The sequence below is a fragment of the Pinus tabuliformis genome, chromosome 3_1 (genome assembly GCF_031772625.1).
Source record: "Pinus tabuliformis cultivar Carrire ecotype Pingquan chromosome 3_1, CPIR1, whole genome shotgun sequence".
Classification (NCBI taxonomy): domain Eukaryota; kingdom Viridiplantae; phylum Streptophyta; class Pinopsida; order Pinales; family Pinaceae; genus Pinus; species Pinus tabuliformis.
Window position 1 is genome coordinate 214,112,405 of NC_142301.1, and position 13,328 is coordinate 214,125,732.

Genomic DNA, 13,328 nt, shown 5'->3' on the forward strand with positions numbered 1-13,328 from the left:
TGTTGTTTAAGATGACATACCTTGACTAACAGCGGAAGATGTAATGGCTGCCATCTTCTGTCTTCTGTCTTCTGTCTTCTTCTCAGAATTCGGTTTCTCTCCTCTTGCCCTCACTTCCTTATGTGTTTCTTGATGGAGAAGAATACAACTCTTGTGGGGAGAGAGAGGACCCAATCCTTTATATATATCATTTAACTCTTAATCTGGTACGTCCATCATATACCAATTCAACGCTTTAATGCTTTAATGCATGCTTTAATGCTTTAATGCTTTTAACGCTTTAATGCTTCAATTATAGAATGATTTATTCATGACTTAATTAATCGGGTCACATTAAGATTTAGAAACTGCAGATTTCTAACAACCGACTAGAGCCCTGAGTAGCTTTGCTGTATCCATGTTTCAGCTAAGGTTCAGGTCTCGTCATGGTATATATTCCAGATATACAGACTCTCAACTGTAAATTTAATGGATTATTGATTTATTTATATGTATGTCTTCATATGTCTCTTTTTATCCGAGTTTCACGCTTTCTCTTCCCTAAGGGTAACAATGTTTATCACGGATATGATTATAATTTTATTTGTGCTATTTTATGTCTGTTCTGCTCCTTTTGACACATAATGCGTTGTGCATACACTTTGTTATTTTATAGAAACTATACTTGGCTCTATTTAGCTTTGTCGTAAAACTAAATCTTTAAATAGGAGTGGCAAAGTCTCTCCACTCATTATGTATCTGAGGATGTATTTTACTTGCACATGAACTGTAACTCGCACAATGTCAAACTGTTTCAACTCGCAGCTTCGACACTAATATTTTGTAGTAGGTTCTCGTCATTTTATTTTGAGTTTTGAATATTTGTCATCTCTGCTCTAGCTCTAATAGATCCTACTGTTGCACCCCTAGGGTCGAAGAGTTGTTTCATTTACTTTCTCTGTTTACGTGTTTATAGTTGTGTTATTTGGGGAATTGATTCTGGTTCATTGAGTTCTCTTAGTCTACTTTGGTTCTGTTTAAGAAAAGAGAGTTATTTATAACCCCTTTAAGAATGAGTTACAGGTCCTCTCTGTCTATAATTGAAAATAATTCAACTCTACTCATTTAAATTTTTAGAGAATAAGCAACAAAACTTCTCTGTTTTTAATTTGAAAGTAATCGACCAAGAAATAAACAACAGAACTTCCTCTATCCTTAAATTAAAAATATTTGACTCTACTGGTTAACCTTATTAAAGAAAAATAAAACAACAGAACTTTCTCAGTCTTCGAATTTCTGTGGATATTTATCACTACAGAGAAATGTCCAGGTGATGACAATTTAGTAGAAATTACAATTTTCTATCAAAAGCTCCTCAGAGAACTAATGTTTTCATTAAAGAATAAGAATTGGTTCTGTCTTAAGTGCCTATGTTTTTCGAGGGTTAAGCAATAAGCAGTTTGATCTGTTTTCTTTCTTATAATTTCGGTGTTCCCTTTCTCCTAATCATTCAAAAGATGCAAGGTTACTCTCTCTCTCCCTTCACACATAAATAATTCATACATTCCACTGAGCAACAAGATAATTTGGAAAGTGCTGCATACCTGGTTCCTTAAAGAAAGAAGAGAACTCACTGGTAGATGCCACCTCTTATCTGCTACTCCTTTTCCTCCCAACCATGAGATTTGTCCTGCAGACCAAATCTCCCCCCAAGCTTACTTGCCAGACTTCAATCCTCTGCAAGTCTTCTTGAATAGATTGCTATGCTATCTCGTCATCACCAAACTTTTTTCCAACTTCCCCTCTTGAGAAGTTACAAAGTTTTCTTTATTCAGAACATTTTCTATTTCAAAGTTAACAAGATTGTTTAACTTAACAATAACAACCATAATTCCCAGTTTACTTCTTACCATGGTAAAAATACAATATTACAATATATTTGCTTACTGTGATAAAATAAAATATTTCCAGTATATCAGTCTTACTGTGGTAAAATAAATATTTACAGTATGTCTAGGGACATCACATCTATACACACATTAAATTATTTTTATTATTATTTTTTTAAATGTTAGATATCAACATACCTAACTCTCTCTTTCTTAAATTCTTTTACTCATCATGCATTTAAAATATTTAATTTATAATGCATATTTTTTTTCATATTATATATAAACTCCATATTAATAAGTGAATAAAGTACATAAAATAAATATTAAAAAAATAAGTTCATTTTTTCCTATATAAGATTGATATAAAATAATGTTATTTATAACTAATAGTAAAACATTTTTTTGTTATTAATATAAGTTTGTTTTGAATGTTACATATCAATTGAATATAAGATAAATTACACATTATGTAATGTTAGTAATATTATTTTTACATGCCATTTTTCAAGTCCATATTAAGAAGTGAATGAATTAAATATCTTTTTATACTAAAAATTAAATTAATTTTTTTCTTTTCAATTACTTTTATCTCTCTATCTAAAATTTGATGTAAAATTAATGTGAAAATTGAAATATCTTATTTATGGCTATAAATATTATTTTATTATTTTAAATGTATCATTACATGACAACATCTTCCTTCCTAGTATTAAGCTGTAAGCACTCTTATATGGAAAAAGGTAATATATATAATTTTCTAATGGTTTAATTGTTTTTTTCTTTAAACAAATATTTTTATCAAGATTTTTTTTTAACAACTTAATATATTTTAATGTGTATATTCATATATATTATTTATTTTTAGTTATATAATAAATCTATATATAATTGTATATTAAATCTAATTATTAAAATAGTGTTAATATCTAATTTAAATTTGATATGCTTTTCATAAAATTTAAAATTCCTTTTATTTTAATTATGAGTAAACAATTATATTTCAACAAAGTGTATTTGGGGATATTAAGTCTGCTTATTAAATATATATATTTTTTTAATTTCTTTATTAAAAAGATAACACTTGTATTTTAATATTATTAATTTAATAAAAAATTAAAATAAATTTATGTTATTGATTATTTTTACTAAACATATTTCTTAAGAATATATAAATCCAGAAGTTTAAAATTTCAACGTGAAATCCTACCTTTTAATCAAACGAATAAAAAGAATGCCAATTCTAAGTTTGACCTATTTCACAACCCACTCTAATCGCGTCGCCCTTCTTCTCCAGCGAATATATTGACTTAAATATACAAAGTCAACTACGACCTTGTTTACAATGTATTTATTGATTTCTAGGTAAAACATGCCATGGTTAAGCTTGATTTGTCGATGCTCTCAATGTTTTCAATAAGTTGATCAATAATTTGAAATAACAAAAAGAATCCGAATTCTGAATTTGCTCTATGGAAAGAGAGGTCTGAACGAAGGATTAGAATTGTTAACCCACTCGAACAATTCACACGTAGCCGACATTTCAAGGAAATAAATCGCGTGGTAACCGATGAGCGGGTTGGATATTTATACAAATTCAAAGATTGTCAAAACATAAATCTGTGCGATAAACGATTCTAGTTTGAGGCGGTAAATTGGTCTTCTATTTGAAGCAGAAGAGAAAAAGGACGATGGAGCAAAAGACGTCGTCATCTTCTTCCTGGCCCTCTGTTCAAGAATCCCGACAATACCAACCAAAAAGGGTGGCGCATCCGGCCAATGTTTATACTGTCGCAGAAGAAGCAGCGCATGGGAATCAACGTGGGAGAGGCAGAAGCAGCAGCAGAGGCGGCGGAAGGGGCAGGGATGGTGTTGGAACAGGTGGGGGCAGAGGAAGGCGCAGTGACATTGACGGTGTCGGTGGCAGAGGAAGGGGAATTGGGGGCACCGATCCTTCTTCGTCGTGGGCTGATATTGTTGATAATCCAACTGAAGAAGCACCACTAGAGGTGGAGGATGAGGTTGTGATTGCGGAACCAATTTACAGCTGCAAAGTTAAGGATCTTCGGCCTGGAACCACCGGCCATACTCTAACTGTTAAAGTCATCAACTCCACTCCCATTTCAACTGTCGGCGCCCTACCTGTATCTGAATGCCTTGTGGGAGATGACAGCGCTGTCATTTTATTTACTGCCAGAGGTTCACAAGGTAAATAATCTGTATTATTTGGTTACGTAAATTTTATCTGCAAATTCATCAACAACTCAATAAATAAAATTATATACTTACTTGATATCATTTCCTTTCAGTGCATGCAATGAAGCCTGGAACGACCGTGGTTCTGCGTAACGCGAGGGTTACAGTATTTAGGGGTTCAATGCGACTCTCGGTGGACAAGCTGCAGCTTTGCACTAAAAATGCCGACCGCAAGACCAATCCAAATGCCATTCAAGTTGTGAAACTGCCCCCGGATCATGATTTTAATGTCAAAACTGATAACAATCTATCGGTCATAGAGTTTGATGTCATTCCTTTGGGCTCTCTCAAATACGAGCAGTTTTAGTTCAACCAAACAAGATATCAACCTACTCTGGTTAAATTTATTTCACATGTTATTTTCTCCTTAAGATACAGTCTATATATAAAAAAATTGTTTTATAAAAATGTCATATTAATATTTACTTAATTTTTCACAATTGATTTTTTTTTCACTGTTTTACGATAATAATGGTTTTATATATATATATATATAATATTAAAATGTTTATCTCATTATATATTTCAAGTTTTTTTAATTAAAAAAACTATAATGTTATTAAAATTAACCTTGTATTACATTTACACTGAGCTCTTAAGACACCTGGCCAAAAATAAAAATTATAAATATTAGAGAAATTAAACGATGTTAAAAACATACAAACCAACAAATAAATATTGCAACACAACAACAGCTAGATGTGGGCATCACAACAACAGGATGCGGGCAGGGTTCAGTGAGTGATCGGACTCGGACCAATATCAGTTCAGTGAGTGATTGGACTGAGATCACTTTAGTGACAGATCTAGCTTCACTCAGTGACCGAGCAGACCAATATCAGTTCAGTGAGTGATTGGACTGAGATTACTTTAGTGACAGATCTAGCTTCACTCAGTGACCGAGCAGGCTTCATTGTTCGAAAAAATTCCAATAATTCCCAAAATTCCATTGAACCTATATAGAATTTTCTGACCCAATTAATTGATATAGATTTTTCTGAATTTTCTCAAGCAGTCAAGGAAACTTGTCAAGCATAAAATAGAAGAGAAGACGCGTGGACGAGCCTTCAGAATATTGTGGCCAGAGTCCGTAAACCCGCGTGTACAGAAAACTTTGGTTACAATTTTTTTTGGGTGTACATACGCCTCAGATCTCAACGCAATTTGATTGCAATAGTCCCTGTGAGCCCTTTGGGCAGGGACTAATAAGGTATTGAGGAAAGTATTAACACCTATATACCGAAATAAATGATTTATGTGAACATATATCGAAAGAAAATAAGAATCAATATATGTGCAAAGTACACTAATAGAATCAAAGTATATATATAGTAATTCATAACTATAACTCCAAAGCTAGCCGTCATAAACTCAGTAAAAGTATTTAAATTAAAAATTAAAAAAAAAAATTGTTATTAATAAATATAAATCAAAGTGCCACGTTTAACACAATGATATTAGATATTTTCGACAGATGGTAACCATGCCTACATACTTTCACAGGTACACCACAGGGGTTTATGCTCGGACCACTTGTCCACAACGATGATCCAGATGTATGTCTGTTGTTATTTTTCCTGTTAAAGCTGGTAGATGATAGCCTGCCATTTTTCCTGATAAAGCTGATCGAAGGTGGAGCTCACCACTGGTTAGCTTTCTTGAGAACGTGGAGGTCATCACTGGCTAGCAACAAACCAAAGCTCGTCATTTCACTACCAATGGCGCAGGCGCTTCGAACCTGCTGGACATGGCATAAGCAACAGGTCGTAGATCCTCTTTCTCTTTTATGCCTCAAGGAAGTCGAGGAAAGTCGACAACTTATTTGCAGGTAAATTTCTAAGGTTTTCAAGATTTGTTCTTTGGGTTCGAACATGTAAGAACGATCGAGTTTTGGATTATAGGATTTTCTTCAGGCTTTTGTGAACCCTCGATGTTGTTTTATAACTCAATTTCTGCTTTCAGAGCCACAAAATTTTGCTAAATATGGGATTTTCCTTGGTCTTGGCTTCGATTTCTTCTGTAATTTTTTGTTTTCTCTGGATTTCTAGGACCGTTATGATAATTTCTAAATTAAAGTTTTGAAATTCAAGATTGCAGTAGCACGCAGTCTGGATTGCTGTAAAAAGACCCAAATTGTAGTATATGTCTGTGCAGGCAGACGTATTACTGTTTGATTTTGCCTTCGTAAGAGTGCCTTAATTTGCAAATCGAGATTTTTTAGAAAGAAAAAAACAACTCAAGATTATTTTGGTGTGAGGCCAATGCTATTGCAGCGTTCTGAGAAAATTCGGTGGCGTTTGTGCATACTTTGACTATTTAATTACTTAGTCTCACGTGAATTAGTAGCCTATGCGGCAAAAAAATCGTTAGACGGGCCAGAAAATATAAAAAAGGTACTTTTGAATGACGCAAGGAAGGCCAGCGATGTCTATTATGATTTCTTATAGCATGCCTTGTGCCTGTCAAATCTGATTCTGTGGACTTGTTTTTCCATTCATTTGTCGTTTGGAGCTCGAATCTTGTACGCGCAGAGAAGAATACAACCATGGATTATGCAACCGGATTTTGTTTCTTCTGTCATCTCTCTGCAAGTTATGCAATGTATGTTGTTTAATAACAACGTATTCTGAATTGCAATTTACTAGAATATTGGCTCTGAAGTGTGATTGCTTGTTACCTACAGATTAAGAAGGGGTACTTACAGATTAAGAAGAGGGAAGAGTGAGATAGTTTACTTTGTCTCTTGCCATGATGGAAGAAGATGCTCGGCTCGCGCAGACGACTTTGACAGGCATAAGCTGGAAGAAGATGCTTGGCTCGCGTAGACGACTTTGACAGGCATAAGCTGCTCGGTTCCCGTAGACGACCTTGACAGGCATTGACAGGAATCCAGTTTGGCAATTGCATCTCCTAGATATGGAAGAAGCTGCTCGGTCCCAGCGGAAGGCATCCAGTTTGGCCTTGCATAGTCTATAGAAATTGTAAGTAGCATTAACGAAATAGAGAAGAAAACTGGTCATTCTGTAGCAAAACAATTATGCTACCATTGTTAAAATCCAAATCCTTGTTCACAATTATGCTACCGCTGTTAAAATCCAAATCCTTGTTCTTTTGAATAAAAGTCAAAAATATATAGTGAAATGAACATTACCTATCAGTTTGTTCTTGTTCTTACTTTCACAGGTAAAAAATACTACAGAACAATTACTTCTTACTTTCACAGGTAAAACGATAACAATTTTAAATTGTTGCAAGCAACAAGAAGAGTTCAGTATCGAAAGATACCATACTTGTTGCTGCCTAGATAAATGATATGTTTTCCCTTTCATATGCAGATTCCTGCTCACATGTCCTTATCCATGACTGCTATATCGTCTCAGGTGATGATATTGCCGCAAAAAACTCTCGTTTTTCTCTATTCTTGGGGCGTGAAGCGGGCTGTTCCGGGCTGTTGTCGTTGCCTTGCTGAAGCAAGGGCACAACGAGTTGTAGCGATATTATATATTCTAAGGTGAGATCCGAGATTGTTATGGTATGAAGACAGAGACCTGGGATTCTCAGCAATAAGGTATTAAACCCAGCTCTGGAGATCCCAACGCCACATAAGTGTTATAAAGGCCCAAATGGCAGTGTCGGAAAGATCCAGATGTCAAAGAGATCCAGACATCAAAAAGGGAGATCCAGACGTCAAAAAGGGAAAGCTAGGAAAGGAAACATATTAAACTTACCATGTATGCCAGTGAAACAGAACTGGCATTTAATGTGCTCTGCTAATACTAGCATTAATTCAGCTAGTATTTACTAGTTTGAAAATACGAAACGAATTACTAATTATAACATATGGTTTTGCTCTTCGGCCTCGGGAAGAGGCCAAATAAGAAGGAAAATAAATCTGTATTGAAAACCTTTGGATGGCGAATCGGTCTTTGTCAAGAAACTTTGGTTATATCGTGATCAGTGGAATTAACAAACAGGTGAACTAATGCTAAGATGGGCATAATCGATTACTATAGTCCCTGGCCATTGTTAGATGGCAGGGACTAATAAGATAACGACTTGGTGACCTTGTTCTTGATTGAAAACAAAAGCACATACAAAATGTTGACGGAAAGAATTGGTAACATGCACTTCAATAGTTTAGGCTAATGACTACACCGAGAGGGCGTAAATCAGTGTAATGGTCTATTTTCATCAATTTAAATCACTTTTGTAATCAATTATATCTATAAATATAATGTTGTATCATTAAATAATATTGTCACATCAATATAAAAGAACATTGTATTTACTTGGAAACTCTGTAAATTGTTTCATCTTTTTTAGTTTTTTATTAAATAGATTTATAGGCACCAATAAATCCAACCCCAAAAATAAATTTGTAAGATCTAACTTATTAGAGGTTGTTATCAAATGCTAATTTCTCTTGGGATTTTAAGTTTAAGTTATACCAAATTTCAATGTGCATTGCCTTTTAATTTGGATGTGCTCACTTTTAAGCGCTTTCTCTTGGGATTTTAAGTTTAAGTTATACCAAATTTCAATGTGCATTGCCTTTTAATTTGGATGTGCTCACTTTTAAGCGCTTGTGATTTTGATGTTTTTTAGCATCGGGTAGCCAATTGTTAGCCCTAATTTTGTCAACAACAAAAATATACAATTTCTAGCAAAAATATTTGTAAGTGTGCGGAAATAAACATTTGTTTTAAAATAAAAAAATTTAGTCTTAGGTTCATTGCAGGGTCAAAGTATTTTTATTAAAGAGTTATTGGGGCGCAAAGCAAAGAAGACAAGTCAACAACCAGTGCGCAAATCATGAGCCCATCGCATGAGTCAATCAAATAGGGCATTAAGCATCATGAAAGAGTCCACATGGAAGGAGATCATGAGCCCATCGCATGAGTCAATCAAATAGGGCATTAAGCATCATGAAAGAGTCCACATGGAAGGAGAGATACAATAAGAAGATCGATCACTAAGCATCACCCATCGCATGAGTCAATCAAATAGGGCATTAAGCATCATGAAAGAGTCCACATGGAAGGAGAGATACAATGAGAAGATCGATCACTAAGCATCACAAAAAGAGCCCACATGGAAGGAGAGAGCCCACATGGAAGGCACAAAAGAGCCCACATGGAAGGAGAGATACAGTGCACCATGGAAGGAGAGATACAATGAGAGGATCGAGCACTAAGCATCACAAAAAAGCCCACACATGGAGGGAAAGAGCCCACACATGGAAGGAGAGGAGAGATACAGTGTGTGGAAAGAGCCCACACATGGAGGGAGAGACACAGTGCACTATGCATCAACACAATACCAGCATGTGGTATAAATTACCGAAATTTTTATATATTTATACAAGGATTATATTCACCCCGTGCATGTGGTATAAACTACAATGCAAGACTAATAATAAAAAACACAACTTCGAAACGAAAACTAATGTGGCATACCCTGACGCCAAGTGCTAGTTTGCTAAGGAAACAAAATTCCAATCGCTACTGCCACGATGAACACTAACTATTGAAGATACTATATACAATGACAATTGGCAAATTCGCGATTTTGTCATGGTTTTCTAGAATTTTTGGGTGGTTTTGTGGATTCGGGGTTGCCTGTCTATATCTGATTAGTTTGATGAGTGCATGCCTCTGCACTCAGGGATTTAAATGGAGGTCATTTTATTTTTTTGACCTTGACAGTTTTCTTGAATAATTATAGTTATTTAAAGACAAAAATCTATTCAAAAATTCACTGGTTCCAAAACTACTTTGATTGTCGTGAGGCCAACAAATTTGAAACATCTTGTGAATTAGCTCGATTTGGTGAGAATATGCTGGGATCACTTCCCGAGAAGGATATAGTTGGATCATTACTTGGGACCATATAAATTAATGAATGGCAGAGTCTCAATAAAAGGGGGATCGAATCAACATTTTCAAAGTACAAAATTTCGTTTTTAACATATTTTGGACACCCCCAGAACAAATGGTAGATGACAGCTATGAGGATCATCCTAAATCCAAGAAGATCACACCCAGCCTTTCAGGAGAGATCAACAATTAGGAACGATCAATCCCAAATGTCCAGTAGACAACTTTAATATGTGGCAATTCTGGAGTACGTCAGTGCCAAATTCAAAGGAAAAGGGTGCCTTTTTGAAAGACAACTCGCAATTTTCTAGGAGCAGAATCAGTGATCCAGTTTTGCTGACAGATTTCAAGAAGATTTCGAGAGAATTTCCAAGCATACAGTTACACAGATGGAAAAAAGTTTGAAGACTGAGAAGACTTTTTCTAATTGAAAACTTTTTCTTTTGACATCGAAAACTTTGATTTGTTTTGAAACATTCCATTATTGGACTTTGTAATTAATGTTATGCAGGTTGGAATTTTAAAAATTTTATGTAACCTTCATTCATAATGTGCTTTTAAATTTAAAAAAAAATAGTTTTTTACGGTCCATATTTATTTGAAAACGTGATTAATATATGTGTTGGCATTAATATCCCGCGGACAAGTTCTATCACCGTTGGCATTAATACCTTACTGAAGGACAGATTACAACACCTTTTGGAAAATTAGCATTGCTCTCCTCGGCTTCCAACACCTTCCAAATTATATACTTTTGCATCGCAGAGAAATTTGGGTGCAATATCTGCCACTTTTGAGATTATGGTTAAGTCACATCGGATGATGAAAAATCCCATTGGCCAAAGAATGTGATCCATGCCAATCATGAAAAGATCCAATCAAGCCTCTAACATCGATATCAAGTAAAGTATTCCAAGAGTTTGGAGGAATTATATTCAACACCCAAACTAGTTTTGTGCTTAAACCAGTACTAAATCTGCCATAGAAAGAGATAATATCCATTACATTTCGAATATCATATTTACTAACATTCATAAGTTTCCAATATTCATTGACTTCCCTTTATCAAAATTATGTGTCTATACTAAAATTTTCAGTAATGATCCCTATTTTCTCATGTCATTTAGGGAAGATTGATAAACACTTCGACAATGGAGGAAGTTGTTGAATGTACTCTGCTTTTGGACTTAAATTTAGACAATTCCTTAATGGTTTCTTCCATGATTGTTTTGGATCAGGTTCCTGATCACATAAAACTAGGATTTTGTATTTTTCTTTCTCTAGTTGGCATGCCTTATCTCTTGGCTTGAACCAAATTGCTATTTGAACTTGACAAGAAATAATATTCCCACACGTTCAAGTTATCAGACATCAACTTCTCCTATTGATGGAGATAATCTTTATCCTTCCCGTAAGTAGGAGGTGCGAAATAAACAAAGTAACCACTAGCTCTCAAAAGGTGATCCACTTCTTTTAGAAGAACACCATCATTTTCATGCCAATCGACACGACAATGTGAATAATGGACCATTTCAAATGAATTGCTTAGATAAGTTAGTTGTGTTGTAACAAGAACTGTAATCATGGCACCAATTCCTTGTTCAAGAGCAAATTGAATCTGATTTTCGTGCCCATGCTTTGGAGAAAATGGCATTGTCTATATACCTAGTGGAAGTAGATAAGCTGGAAAACTTGCAAAACCATGGCCAACATCAAGAACTTGCACCACTCATGTGGATCGTAAATCCCCTATTCCATTAGTTATCATGTTTCCCAATGTTTGGATTTACTCTGAAGCTCCATGCTTGAAATGAGTACCACCACCTGGGAACCACCATAGTTTAGCTTGCTTATGCACCCAATTTTTCCCACCTTTGGCTTTCTGCTAGATTTGAGTGGTTCATATTGCTTCACCACACATAATATTTAATGATTGGAGATTTTATTGGGATCTTGTATTCTTTTGGAGGAGGTATTAAACAGAAAGGTTGTTCCTCAAGTGGAGAGGACAAATTTCTTTAGAAATTCACTCTTTGAGAATAATTCAAAATTTTCAAAGTGTTGATATACTTTAAATCATGACAAGGAACATACTCAGTATAATTCAATGACGAAACATTTGTTCCTTCTATAGGCATCTTATTAACATTAGCTTTAAATTGAGAAACACCTTATTGCTTAACCACTGCTTTCCAGTTGAGATCAATGGTGCTTGCATATAGATCACGTGCTTGGTGCCAAATAATGTTCCAACAAAAAAAGTAACTATCATCAATGTGAAATCCAGCATGACCGTCTTCCTTGATTGTACATCGAACATGGAGGAAAGTGAAAAGCCCATATTTAGATGAAAACTTTAACAAGATGAAACATGTCAGCTAGCCATGTATACACCCATCTTTTCAGTGTTTTTCACCATATCACACACAAATATATCCGACAAATTCAGTTGAGGGAAACTGAATTAGTGAAATCCCTTCAAAACAAGTCAAATGGCCTTCAAACTTGCAAAGTTGAAAATAAATGGTCATACATTACGAATATATCATAAACCATTAACAATCGAGGAATTTATTAGAAAGTTGTAAGATAATTTTCATTTGAAGTTGGTTAAGGAAGATTATTCTTCCTCTCCAAATTAGTCTTCTACTTTCTTTCTCAAAATAAAAATAAAATGTATTAAGAATATATATATATATATATATATATATATATATATATATATATATATATATATATATATATATATATATATATATATATATCCACACACACACACACACATGAAAACCAACATTGTTTCCATGTTTATACAAAAAATTCAGGTTGAAAGCCAAGAGTTCTTGGTAGCCTAGATTTTATTTTCCCTATTCTAGTCCCATTTTATTTTTATTCCTCTTTTCTCTTTCGAAAATAATGCAGCTACAAAATTGTCAACAATCTACAGCTGTAATAGAATTCTGCCGATGAATTGGTAGATTGCGACCAAGGAAAACGAAAATTATGGAAAAAAAACTCCAACGAACATTGCAGCTAAAGCAACTTGACAACCTATAAAGGAAAAATCAAAATCAGTAAGATAAAGAATCAAAGGTATGTAAATATTAAGTTATATAATAAAGGTATAACATTTGAATTATGAAATAAATGGCAAAGTGGTGATGAATATCATTAGTTAAGAATCTTATCATATTGTTACAAAATATTTTGATTGTGAAATAAGTTATGTTTTTTGGGCATGTGGTGTTGGTAAGCTATGTTATTGTAACAATGCATATTCACAAGTTAATAATATCCATCATAAAGTGAGGTGAATATCCATGATTAA

At 34.3% G+C, this 13,328-nt stretch overlaps 1 pseudogene; it reads right to left on the reverse strand.

Annotated features, from left to right (window-relative positions):
• Positions 1–10,264: 10,264 nt before the first annotated feature.
• On the reverse strand, positions 10,265–12,341 carry LOC149186554 (putative methyltransferase PMT6 pseudogene; annotated as a pseudogene).
• Positions 12,342–13,328: the final 987 nt, after the last annotated feature.